We start from the raw sequence: 12,721 nt of genomic DNA, 5'->3' as shown, positions 1-12,721 counted from the left end.
TAATTCAAAATCACATCCTGAATTGGGTGACCTCAGTTCGAATTGACCCCAACCGTACAAATCTTTTGACCCAATCTTTAGACAAAAGCAAAAACCAGACAATCATTTCTTAGAGGACACCGATTGTACAGGCTACTTTCTAGACCTGGGGGTCCGCAAAGGTACTGCAGGGGGTCCGCGGCTAGATCAGTGCATTCGGAAAGTATTTAGAATCTTGACTTTTTCCAGCCTTGTTCAAAATGGATTCAATTGTTTATTTTCCTCATCAATCTGCACACAACACCCCATAATGATTTTTTTTGTTTGTTTTGCACATTTCTAAAAACATTTTTTTGAAATATCACATGTACATGAGTATTCAGACCCTTGTTGAAGCACCTTTGGCAGCGATTACAGCCTCGCGACTTCTTGGGTATGACGCTACAAGCTTGGCACGCCTGTATTTGGGGTGTTTCTCCAATTCTTCTCTGCAGATCCCCTTAAGCTCTGTCAGGTTGGATGGGGAGCGTCGCTGCACAGCTATTTTCAGGTCTCCCTGGCTGGGCCACTCAAGGACATGAAGTGAATTGTCCCGAAGCGACTCCTGCGTTGTCTTGGCTGTTTGCTTAGGGTCGTTGTCCTGTTGGAAGGTGAACCTTGCCCCAATCTGAGGTCCTGAGCACTCTGGAGCAGGTTTTCATCAAGGATCTCTGTACTTTGCTCCGTTCGTCTTTCCCTCGATCCTGACTAGTCTCCCAGTCCCTGCTGCTGAACAACTTTCCCACAGCATGATGCTGCCAACACCATGCTTCTCCATAGGGATGGTGCCAGGTTTCCTCCAGACGTGACACTTGGCATTCAGGCCAAAGAATGGTTTCATCAGACCAGAGAATCTTGTTTCTCATAGTGTGAGAGACCTTCAGCTGCCTTTTGGCAAACTCCAAGCAGGCTGTCATGTGCCTTTTACTGAGGTGTTGCTTCTGTCTGGCCACTCTACCATAAAGGCCTGATTGGTGGAGTGCTGCAGAGATGGCACCACTATGGGCCCTAGTCAAAAGTAGTACACTATAGGGAATAGCGTGCAATTTCAGACACAGCAATGGAGTTCCCCTTTAAAATGTGGAAAAATGGCTTGTTCAACCAGGCACTTCCACCTCCCAGCTTAGTTTGACAGATCTTGGCACCTCTGGCAATAAGCAGCTCTGAAATATTACGGAAATCTCATTAATTCGCCCTTACCACAGCCACTCGCTATTTACGCCTTTTATGCATTGCACGATTTCCAAATGATTAAAGGGGTGATTCTATTTAGCAGTACAATGGAGTCTCTCAGTCCAGGCTAGGTCAGAGGGAGGAAGGGAGAGAGAAGGCACACACAGAGCTGTTTCGTCCGGAGGCCCGCCACCCTTCTCCTCGGGAACGCAGGCCGTCGTGATGACGACAGTGGTGACCCTACCAGCCCGTAGCTGGATAAGACTACCAACCTCCCCTCCTCCCTTTCACCATCCCCCCCTGCCTTCCTCCACCCCAACTGCCCTCCATACACCCCCCCCCCCCCCCCCTGTTTTTACCTCCACGCCTCACTGCCTCCTTGGGCTGCACACTCGGTCACGAGACCTAGATTTTCAAAACTCACAATTGTGTCCTCCCTTTAAAGGACTTGAGGGGGAAGAGAGGGAGGTGGGTTGCCATGTTTTGTCATGTTTCCCTTTCTTCCCTACCCTTGGCTTCCTTTTCCCAGAACAGAGTCGGTCGGTCTTCCTTTTCTTTCTTTATGGCTACTGTGTGTGGCAGGGCCACGTTTTGAAGACTACCCTCTCGCTCTCTCTCCCTTCCGCCCTCTCTGAGTCAGGAGCAGTGTTTTTCTCCTCCTATGGTTCATGGTGTGTGTAATTTAGAGCAGCACAGTGCACTGGTGCCTGCCCGGGCCGACCGGGAAAAGAGTGCAGAGTGAGAGGAAAAGAGCAAACAGAGCAACACTCATTAACTTCTTGGTGACTAGGGGGCAGTACTGAGTATCTTGGATTAATAAGGTACCCAGAGTAAACTGCCTGCTACTCAGCCATAAAATCTATAATATGCATATAATTAGTATATTTGGATAGAAAACACTGACATTTCCAAAACGGTTTGAATGATGTCTGTGAGTATAACAGAACTCATATGGCAGACGAAAACCTGAGAAAAAATCCAACCAGGAAGTGGGAAATCTGAGGTTGGTCGTTTTTCAACTCATTCCCTATTGAAGATACAGTGGAATATTGGTCATGTTGCACTTCCTAAGGCTTCCACTAGATGTCAACAGTCTTTAGAAACTTGTTTGAGGCTTCTTCTGTAAAGGAGGGGCTCATAAGGGCTCTTTGAGTCAGTGGTCTGGCAGAGTGCCACAAGCTCGTGACGCGCGGTCATGAGAGAGGTAGCTTCCGTTCCATTGCTTTTCTACAGACAAAGGAATTCTCCGGTTGGAACATTATTGAAGATTTATGTTAAAAACATCCTAAAGATTGATTCTATACATCATTTGACATGTTTCTACGGACTGTAACGGAACTTTTTGACATTTCGTCTGCTCCTAGTGAACGCGCTTCCTGACTTTGGATTTGTTTACAAAACGCGCTAACAAAAGTAGCTATTTGGACATAAATGGACATTATCGAACAAATCAAACATTTATTGTGGAACTGGGATTCCTGTGAGTGCATTCTGATGAAGATCAAAGGTAAGTGAATATTTATAATGCTATTTCTGATTAATGTAGAATACACAACATGGCAGATATTTCTTTGGTTGATTTGGACTTTTTCCGTAAAGTTAAAAAAAAATCTGACACAGCGGTTGCATTAAGGAGAAGTATATCTCTAATTCCATGTATAGTTGTATCTTTGATCAATGTTTATTATGAGTATTTCTGTGAATTGACGTGGCTCTCTGCAAAATCACTGTATGTTTTGGAACTACTGAACATAATCCATTTTGGATATAAATATGCACTTTATCGAACAAAGCATACCTGTATTGTGTAACATGAAGTCCTATGAGTGTCATCTGATGAAGATCATTTTTTATTTTATTTTTATTTTACCTTTATTTAACCAGGCAAGTCAGTTAAGAACAAATTCTTATTTTCAATGACGGCCTGGGAACAGTGGGCTGCCTGTTCAGGGGCAGAACGACAGATTTGTACCTTGTCAGCTCGGAGGTTTGAACTCACAACCTTCCGGTTACTAGTCCAACGCTCTAACCACTAGGCTACCCTGCCGCCCCAAACTCATCAAAGGTTAGTGATTCATTTTATCTATATTTCTGCTTTTGTGACTTCTCTCTTTGGCTGGAAAAATTGCTGTTTTTCTGTGACTTGGTGGTGACCTAACATAATCGTTTGTGGTGCTTTCGCTGTAAAGCCTTTTTGAAATCAGACACTGTGGCTGGGTTAACGAGAATTGTATCTTTAAAATGGTGTAAAATACTTGTATGCTTGAGGAATTTTAATTATGAGATTCTTGTTGTTTTGAATTTGGCGCCCTGCACTTTCACTGGCTGTTGGCGGAGTGGGGCCGTCCCGAATATCCCAGAAAGGTTAAAGGCACAGACAGTAGCGAGTCCAGCAGCCCTGCACTCTTTCTGTCCCTCCCCCTTTCTCTCTCGCTCTCTCCTCATACACAGATTAAGCCGAGCCTGTTGTGCTCAATTCATTCATCCCCTAAACTGGACACTATAATAACTGGTTGGAAGCTATTGACAAAACAAACAAGGCTACTGGTTGCCTCTCCTAACACAACCAAAATCATCACAATCCACAATTTCCTGGCTTTAGTAAGATGAGAAGACCCCGAGGCCTGTTCAGAAGGGATGGAGTGATGTGGATTAACCTACATGGTTACTTAGTACTGGCTCATGTTCATGTAGGCTAGGTAGGTACCAAATAGAAGAACATGGACTGAAACCGGGAAGGACTAATTTTAGTCTTCCGTTGCAATGCCCTAGTGAACACTGCCCTGGTGAACAATGATTCATTCAGTGGTGCTTTGGTTCATTATATTGTACTCTATAGTCTATCCACCCATTTTATGTTAACAATGAATAGCCTTTGAAGTTTATAGGCCTATAATTTCTTCCCTAAGGACAAATAAGTATCTAACAGCTATCTATACATCTACAGTATCTAGAAGCATATCTCAAATCAAACTTTATTTGTCACATGTACCGAATACGACAAGTGTAGACCTTCCCGTGAAATGCTTACTTACAAGCCCTTAACCAACAGTGCAGTTCAAGAAGAGCTAAGAAAATATTTAACAAATAAAACTAAAGCAAAAAAAAATGTAAAAAGAAATATATACTAAATAAAAAATATTATAAAAAGTAACACAATAAAATAACAATAACGAGGCTATATACAGGGGGTACCGGTACTGAGTCAGTGTGCGGGGGTACAGGTTAGTTGAGGTAATTTGTACATGTAGGTAGGTGTAGAGTGACTATACATATATAATAAACAGTGAGTAGCAGCAGTGTAAAAACAAATGGGGGGGTCAAAGTAATTTGTTCGGTGGCCATTTGATTAATTGTTCAGCAGTCTTATGGCTTGGGGTCTACAGTTCTACAGCTGTTAAGGAGCCATTTGGTCTGAGTTTCCCTTTGTAGTCCATAATAGTTTGCAAGCCCTGCCACATCCGACGAGCGTCAGAGCCGGTGTAGTAGGATTCAGTCCAATCTTAATCCTGTATTGATGCTTTGCCTGTTTAATGGTTAGTCTGAGGGCATAGCGGTTTTTCGTATAAGCGTCAGGATTAGTGTCCTGCTCCTTGAAAGCGGCAGCTCTAGCCTTTAGCTCAATGCAGATGTTGCCTGTAATCCATGGCTTCTGGTTGGGATATGTATGGTCACTGTGGGGACGACGTCGTTGATGCACTTATTGATGAAGCCGATGACTGAGGTGGTATACTTCTCAATGCCATTGGATGAATCCCAGAACATATCCCAGTCTGTGCTAGCAAAACAGTCCTGTACTGTAGCATCCGCGTCCTCTGACCACTTCCGTATTGAGCGAGTCACTGGTATTTCCAAGTGACTCGGAATCAGGAGGATAGAATTATGGTTAGATTTGCCAAACGGAGGGTGAGGGCAAGCTTTGTATGCATCTCTGTGTGTGGAGTAAAGGTGGTCTAGAGTTTTTTTCCCTTTGGTTGCATGCTGGTTGAAATTAGGTGAAATGGATTAAGTTTGCCTGCATTAAAGCCCCCGGCCACTAGGACCGCCGCTTCTGCATTTTATTTTTTCCTTATGGCCTTATACAGCTCGTTGAGTGCGGTCTTAGTGCCAGCATCGGTCTGTGGTGGTAAATAGACGGCAACAAATAATATAGATGAGAACTCTTTTGTTAGATAGTGTGGTCTACAGCTTATCATAAGGAATTCTACCTCAGGCGAGCAATACTAATATTAAACATTGCGCACCAGCTGTTATCTAGTGTCTATCAATCTATCCATCTAGTTTCTAGGCCAAGCTCTTCAACCCTGTTACTGGAGAACTACCCCCCTGTAGGTTGCTCCAACCCCAATTGTAACTAACCTGATCCAGCTTTTCAACCAGTTAATTATTAGTAATGTGCAAGATTAGGGTTGGAGCGAAAACCTATAGGACGGTAGCTCTCCAGGAACAGGGTTTGCGAGCCCATCTAGTATAGATCTTATCCATCTACAGTGCATTTGGAAAGTATTCAGACCCGTTGACTTTTTCCACATTTTGTTATGTTACAGCCTTACTCTGAAATGGATTAAATATTTTTTTCCCCTCATCTACACACAATACCTCATATTGACAAAGCGAAAACTGATATTTTTGAAAATGTATATATATAAAACACTTATTTACATAAGCCTTCAGATCTCTTGCTATGAGACTCAAAATTAAGCTCAGGTGCATCCTGTTTCAATTGATCATCCTTGACATGTTTCTACAACTTGATTGGACATGATTTGGAAAGGCACACACCTGTCAATATAAGGTCCCACAGTTGACAGTGCACGTCAGAGCAAAAACCAAGCCATGAGGTCAAAGGTATTGTCTGTAGAACGGCGAGACATGATTGCGTCGAGGCACAGACTTGGGGAAGGGTAGCGAAACATTTCTGCAGCATTGAAGGTCCCAAAGAACACAGCGGCTTTCATCATTCTTAAATGCAAGAAGTTTGGAACCACCAAGACTCTTCCTAGAGCTGGCCGCTCAGCCAAACTGAGCAATTGGGAGAGAAGGGGATTGGTCAGGGAGGTGACCAAGAACTCGATGGTCACTCTGACAGAGCTCCTCTGTGAAAATGTCAAGAATAGTTAAAAACTGAGTTTAAATGTATTTGGCTAAGGTGTATGTAAACTTCCGACTTCAACTGTATATAACGTAGGTACAGTTGAAGTCGTAAGTTTACCTTAGCCAAATACATTTAACTCAGTTTTTCACAATTCCTGACATTTAACCAGAGTAAAATTCCCTGTCTTAGATCAGTTAGGATCAGCACTTCATTTTAAGAATGTGAAATGTCGGAATAATAGTAGAGAGAATGATTTCTTTCAGCTTTTATTTCTTTCATCACATTCCCAGTGGGTCAGAAGCTTACATACACTCAATTAGTATTTGGTAGCATTGCCTTTAAATTGTTTAACTTGGGTCAAACGTTTTGGGTAGCCTTCCACAACCTTCCCACAATAAGTTGGGTGAATTTTGGCCCATTCATCCTGACAGACCTGGTGTAACTGAGTCAGGTTTGTAGCCCTCCTTGCTCGCACACGTTTTTTCAGTTCTGCCCACAAATGTTCTATAGGATTGAGGTCGGGGCTTTGTGATGGCCACTCCAATACCTTGACTTTGTTGTCCTTAAGCCATTTTGCCTCAACTTTGGAAGTATGCTTGGGGTCATTGTCCATTTGGAAGACCCATTTGCGACCAAGCTTTACCTTCGTGACTTGACTGATGTCTTGATGTTGCTTCAATATATCCACATAATTTTCCTTCCTCATGAAGCCATCTATTTTGTGAAGTGTACCAGTCCCTCCTGCAGCAAAGCACCCCCACAACATGATGCTGCCACCCACGTGCTTCACAGTTGGGATGGTGTTCCTCGGCTCGCAAATCTCCCCCTTTTTCCTCCAAACATAGCAATGGTCATTACGGCCAAACAGTTCTATTTTTGATTCATCAGGCCAGAGGACATTTCTCCAAAAAGTACGATCTTTGTCCCCATGTGCAGTTGCGAACCGTAGTCTGGATTTTTTATGGCGGTTTTGGAGCAGTGGCTTCTTCCTTGCTGAGCGGTCTTTCAGGTTATGTCGATAAAGAACTCGTTTTAATGTGGATATAGATACTTTTGTACCGGTTTCCTTCAGCATCTTCACAAAGTCTGGGATTGAGTTGTTCTGGGATTGAGTTGCACGTTTTGCACCAAAGTACGTTCATCTCCAGGAGACAGAACTTCTGATCCACTGGAATTGTGATACAGTGAATTATAAGTAAAATAATCTGTAAACAATTGTTGGGAAAATTACTTGTGTCATGCAAAGTAGATGTCCTAACCGACTTGAAAAACCTATAGTTTGTTAACAAGAAATTTGTGGAGACGTTGAAAAATGAGTTTTAATGACTCCAACCTAAGTGTATGTAAACTTCCGACTTCAACTGTACATGATGTAACGACGCCACATAAAATTATGCGCTACACGTGCAACGATGCATTGCTAACCTAGCCCACAATGTGTGCTGTGTGGATTGAGCAGTCAACAAGTTGAGCAGTCATTTGAAAGAGTAAGAACATTTCAGCGAGAACTGAAAGGTGAAATCCATTAACGCCAAGATAATGGGATTCATTGCCCTTGACAAATCAACCGTTCTCTGTCATGGGTGATGTACCAAGTAGAGGTCGACCGATTATGATTTTTCAACGCCGAAACCGAAAAAGCTGATGCCGATTAAATCGGCCGATTTTTATATTATTTATTTGCAATAATGACAATTACAACAATACTGAACAAACACTTATTTTAACTTAATATAATACATAAATAAAATCATTTTAGCCTCAAGTAAATAATGAAACATGTTCAATTTGGTTTAAATAATGCAAAAACAAAGTTTTGGAGAAGAAAGTAAAAGTGCAATATGTGCTATGTAAGAAAGCTAACATTTCAGTTCCTTGCGCAGAACATGAGAACATTTGAAAGCTGGTGGTTCCTTTTAACATGAGTCTTCAATATTCCCAGGTAAGAAGTTTTAGGTTGTAGTTATTATAGGAATTATAGGACTATTTCCCTCTATACCATTTGTATTAGATGTTCTTATATGCACTTTAGTATTGCCAGTGTAACAGTATAGCTTCCGTCCCTCTCCTCGCTCCTCCCTGGGCTCAAACCAGCAACACAACGACAACAGCCACCATCGAAGCAGCGTTACCCATGCAGAGCAAGGGGAACAACTACTAGAAGGCTCAGAGCGAGTGACATTTGAAACGCTATTAGCGCGCGCTAACTAGCTAGCCATTTCACTTCGGTTACACCAGCCTCATCTCGGGAGTTAATAGGCTTGAAGTCATAAACAGCGCAATGCTTGACGCACAACGAAGAGCTGCTGGCAAAACGCACAAAAGTGCTGTTTGAATTAATGTTTACGTGCCTGCTTCTGCCTACCACCGCTCAGTCAGATACTTGTATGCTTGTATGCTCAGTCAGATTATATGCAACGTAGGACATGCTAGATAATATCTAGTAATATCATCAACCATGTGTAGTTAACTAGTGATTATGATTGATTGTTTTTTATAAGATAAGTTTAATGCTAGCTAGCAACTTACCTTGGCTTACTGCATTCACGTAACAGGCAGTCTCCTTGTGGAGTGCAACCAGAGAGAGGCATGTCGTTATTGCGTTGGACTAGTTAACTGTAAGGTTGCATGATTGGATCTCCCGAGCTGACAAGGTGAAAATCTGTCATTCTGCCCCTGAATGAGGCAGTTAACCCACCGTTCCTAGGCCGTCATTGAAAATAAGAATGTGTTCTTAACTGACTTGCCTAGTTAAATAACAACAACCCACACAAGTGGCTCAGGTAGTGCAGCTCATCCAGGATGGCACATCAATGCAAGCTGAGGCAAGAAGGTTTGCTGTGTCTGTCAGCGTAGTGTCCAGAACATGGAGGCGCTACCAGGAGACAGGCCAGTACATCAGGAGACGTGGAGGAGGCCGTAGGAGGGCAACAGCCCAGCAGCAGTACCGCAACCTCCGCCTTTGTGCAAGGAGGAGCAGGAGGAGCACTGCCAGAGCCCTGCAAAATGACCTCCAGCAGGCCACAAATGTGCATGTGTCTGCTCAAACGGTCAGAAACAGACTCCATGAGGGTGGTATGAGGGCCCAACGTCCACAGGTGGGGGATGTGCTTACAGCCCAACACCGTGCAGGACGTTTGGCATTTGCCAGAGAACACCAAGATTGGCAAATTCGTCACTGGCGCCCTGTGCTCTTCACAGATGAAAGCAGGTTCACACTGAGCACGTGACAGACGTGACAGAGTCTGGAGACGCCGTGGAGAACGTTCTGCTGCCTGCAACATCCTCCAGCATGACCAGTTTGGCGGTGGGTCAGTCATGATGTGGGGTGGCATTTCTTTGGGGGGCCGCAGAGCCCTCCATGTGCTCGCCAGAGGTAGCCTGACTGCCATTAGGTACCGAGATGAGATCCTCAGACCCCTTGTGAGACCATATGCTGGTGCGGTTGGCCCTGGGTTCCTCTTAATGCAAGACAATGCTAGACCTCATGTGGCTGGAGTGTGTCAGCAGTTCCTGCAAGAGGAAGGCATTGATGCTATGGACTGGCCCGTCCGTTCCCCAGACCTGAATCCAATTGAACACATCTGGGACATCATGTCTCGCTCCATCCACCAACGCCACGTTGCACCACAGACTGTGCTTTAGTCCAGGTCTGGGAGGAGATCCCTCAGGAGACCATCCGCCACCTCATCAGGAGCATGCTCAGGCGTTGTAGGGAGGTCATACAGGCACGTGGAGGCCACACACACACTACTGAGCCTCATTTTGACTTGTTTTAAGGACATTACATCAAAGTTGGATCAGCCTGTAGTGTGGTTTTCCACTTTAATTTTGAGTGTGACTCCAAATCCAGACCTCCATGGGTTGATAAATTTGATTTCCATTGTTAATTTATGTGTGGTTTTGTTGTCATCACATTCAACTATGTAAAGAAAAAAGTATTTAATAAGAATATTTCATTCATTCAGATCTAGGATGTGTTATTTTAGTGTTCCCTTTATTTTTTTGAGCAGCGTATGTAAACCAAATTCTAAAGATTGATTCAGTACATCGTTTGACATGTTTCTACTGACTGTTACGGAACTTTTGGACATTTCGTCACGTTATAGTGGATGCGCTTTGTGACTTTGGAATTGTTTACCAAATGCGCTAACCAAAGTAGCTAATTGGACATAAATAACAGACATTTTCGAACAAATCAAGCATTTATTGTGGACCTGGGATTCATAGGACTGCATTCTGACGAAGTTCATCAAAGGTAAGGAAACATTTATCATATTATTTTCTGGTTTCTGTTGACTCCAACATGGCGGCTAATTTGGCTTCTGTTCTGAGCACCGTCTCAGATTATTGCATGTGTTGCTTTTTCCGTAAACATTTTTGAAATCTGACACAGCGGTTGCATTAAGGAGAGGTATATCTATAATTCCCTGTGTATAACTTGTATTATCATCTACATTTATGATGAGTATTTCTGTTGAAACAATGTGGCTATGCAAAATCACTTGATGTTTTTGGAACTAGTGAATATAATAAGCCAATGTAAACTCAGATGTTTTTATTTATTTTATTTTAATTTCATTTTAATTTCACCTTTATTTAACCAGGTAGGCTAGTTGAGAACAAGTTCTCATTTGCAACTGCGACCTGGCCAAGATAAAGCATAGCAGTGTGAACAGACAACACAGAGTTACACATGGAGTAAACAATTAACAAGTCAGTAACACAGTAGAAAAAAAAGGGGAGTCTATATACATTGTGTGCAAAAGGCACGAGGAGGTAGGCGAATAATTACAATTTTGCAGATTAACAACACTGGAGTGATAAATGATCAGATGGTCATGTACAGGTCGAGAAATTAGTGTGCAAAAGAGCAGAAAAGTAAATAAATAAAAACAGTATGGGGATGAGGTAGGTAAAAATGGGTGGGCTGTTTACCGATAGACTATGTACAGCTGCAGCGCTCGGTTAGCTGCTCAGATAGCAGATGTTTGAAGTTGGTGAGGGAGATAAAAGTCTCCAACTTCAGCGATTTTTGCAATTTGTTCCAGTCACAGGCAGCAGAGAACTGGAACGAAAGGCGGCCAAATGAGGTGTTGGCTTTAGGGATGATCAGTGAGATACACCTGCTGGAGCGCGTGCTACGGATGGGTGTTGCCATCGTGACCAGTGAACTGAGATAAGGCGGAGCTTTACCTAGCATGGACTTGTAGATGACCTGGAGCCAGTGGGTCTGGCGACGAATATGTAGCGAGGGCCAGCCGACTAGAGCATACAAGTCGCAGTGGTGGGTGGTATAAGGTGCTTTAGTGACAAAACGGATGGCACTGTGATAGACTGCATCCAGTTTGCTGAGTAGAGTGTTGGAAGCCATTTTGTAGATGACATCGCCGAAGTCGAGGATCGGTAGGATAGTCAGTTTTACTAGGGTAAGTTTGGCGGTGTGAGTGAAGGAGGCTTTGTTGTGGAATAGAAAGCAGACTCTTGATTTGATTTGATTGGAGATGTTTGATATGAGTCTGGAAGGAGATGTAAATATATGATATAAATATAAACTTTATCAAACAAAACATGCATGTATTGTGTAACATGAAGTCCTATGAGTGTCATCTGATGATTAAGGTTAGTGATTAATTTAATCTTTATTTCTGCGTTTTGTGAATGCTATATTTAGCTGGAAAATGGCTGTGCTTATTGTGGTTTGGTGGAGACCTAACATAAACGTTTGTAGCGCTTTTGGTGAAAAGCATATTTGAAATTGGACCCTTTGATGGGATTAACAACGAGAATAGCTTTAAAATGGTATGAGACACATGTATGTTTTAGGAATTGTAATTATGAGATTTCTGTGGTTTGAATTTGGCGCCCTCTATTTTCACTGGTAGTTGTCATATCGATCCCGTTAGCGGGATTGCAGCCATAACAAGTTTTAAACAGTTCAACATTCACAAGGCTGCAGGGCCAGACGGATTACCTGGACGTGTACTGCGAGCATGCGTTGACCAACTGGAATGTGTCTTCACTGACATTTTCTCCCTGTCTGAGTCTGTAATAATAACATGTTTTAAGGAGACCACCATAGTCCCTGTGCCCAAGAACACTAAGGTAACCTGGCAAAATGACTACCGGCCCGTAGCACTCATCTCTGTAAACATGAAATGCTTTGAAAGGCTGGTCATGGCTCACATCACCTCCACCTTACCGGCCACCCTAGACCCACTTCAGTTTGCATATCGCTCTAACAGGTCCACCGACGATGCAATCGCTATATCACTCACTGCACACTGCCCTATCCCATCTGGACAAGAGGAGTACCTATGTAAGAATGCTGTTCATTGACTACAGCTCAGCATTCAACACCATAGTAACCTCCAAGCTCATCATCAACCCCGCCCTGTGCAATTGGGTCCTGGACTTTCTGACAGGCAGCCCCAG

At 43.2% G+C, this 12,721-nt stretch overlaps 1 protein-coding gene across 1 annotated transcript in view; it reads right to left on the bottom strand.

The window, feature by feature from the left end:
* The window catches only part of LOC110533465 (ceramide synthase-like), a 44,392-nt gene that overhangs the window by 19,408 nt on the left and 12,263 nt on the right, over window positions 1–12,721 (bottom strand). The window lies entirely within an intron of this gene.

Source organism: Oncorhynchus mykiss, chromosome 10 (genome assembly GCF_057628025.1).
Source record: "Oncorhynchus mykiss isolate SJ-2025 chromosome 10, ASM5762802v1, whole genome shotgun sequence".
NCBI lineage: Eukaryota > Metazoa > Chordata > Actinopteri > Salmoniformes > Salmonidae > Oncorhynchus > Oncorhynchus mykiss.
This window is presented reverse-complemented; position numbering and strand designations above follow the sequence as displayed.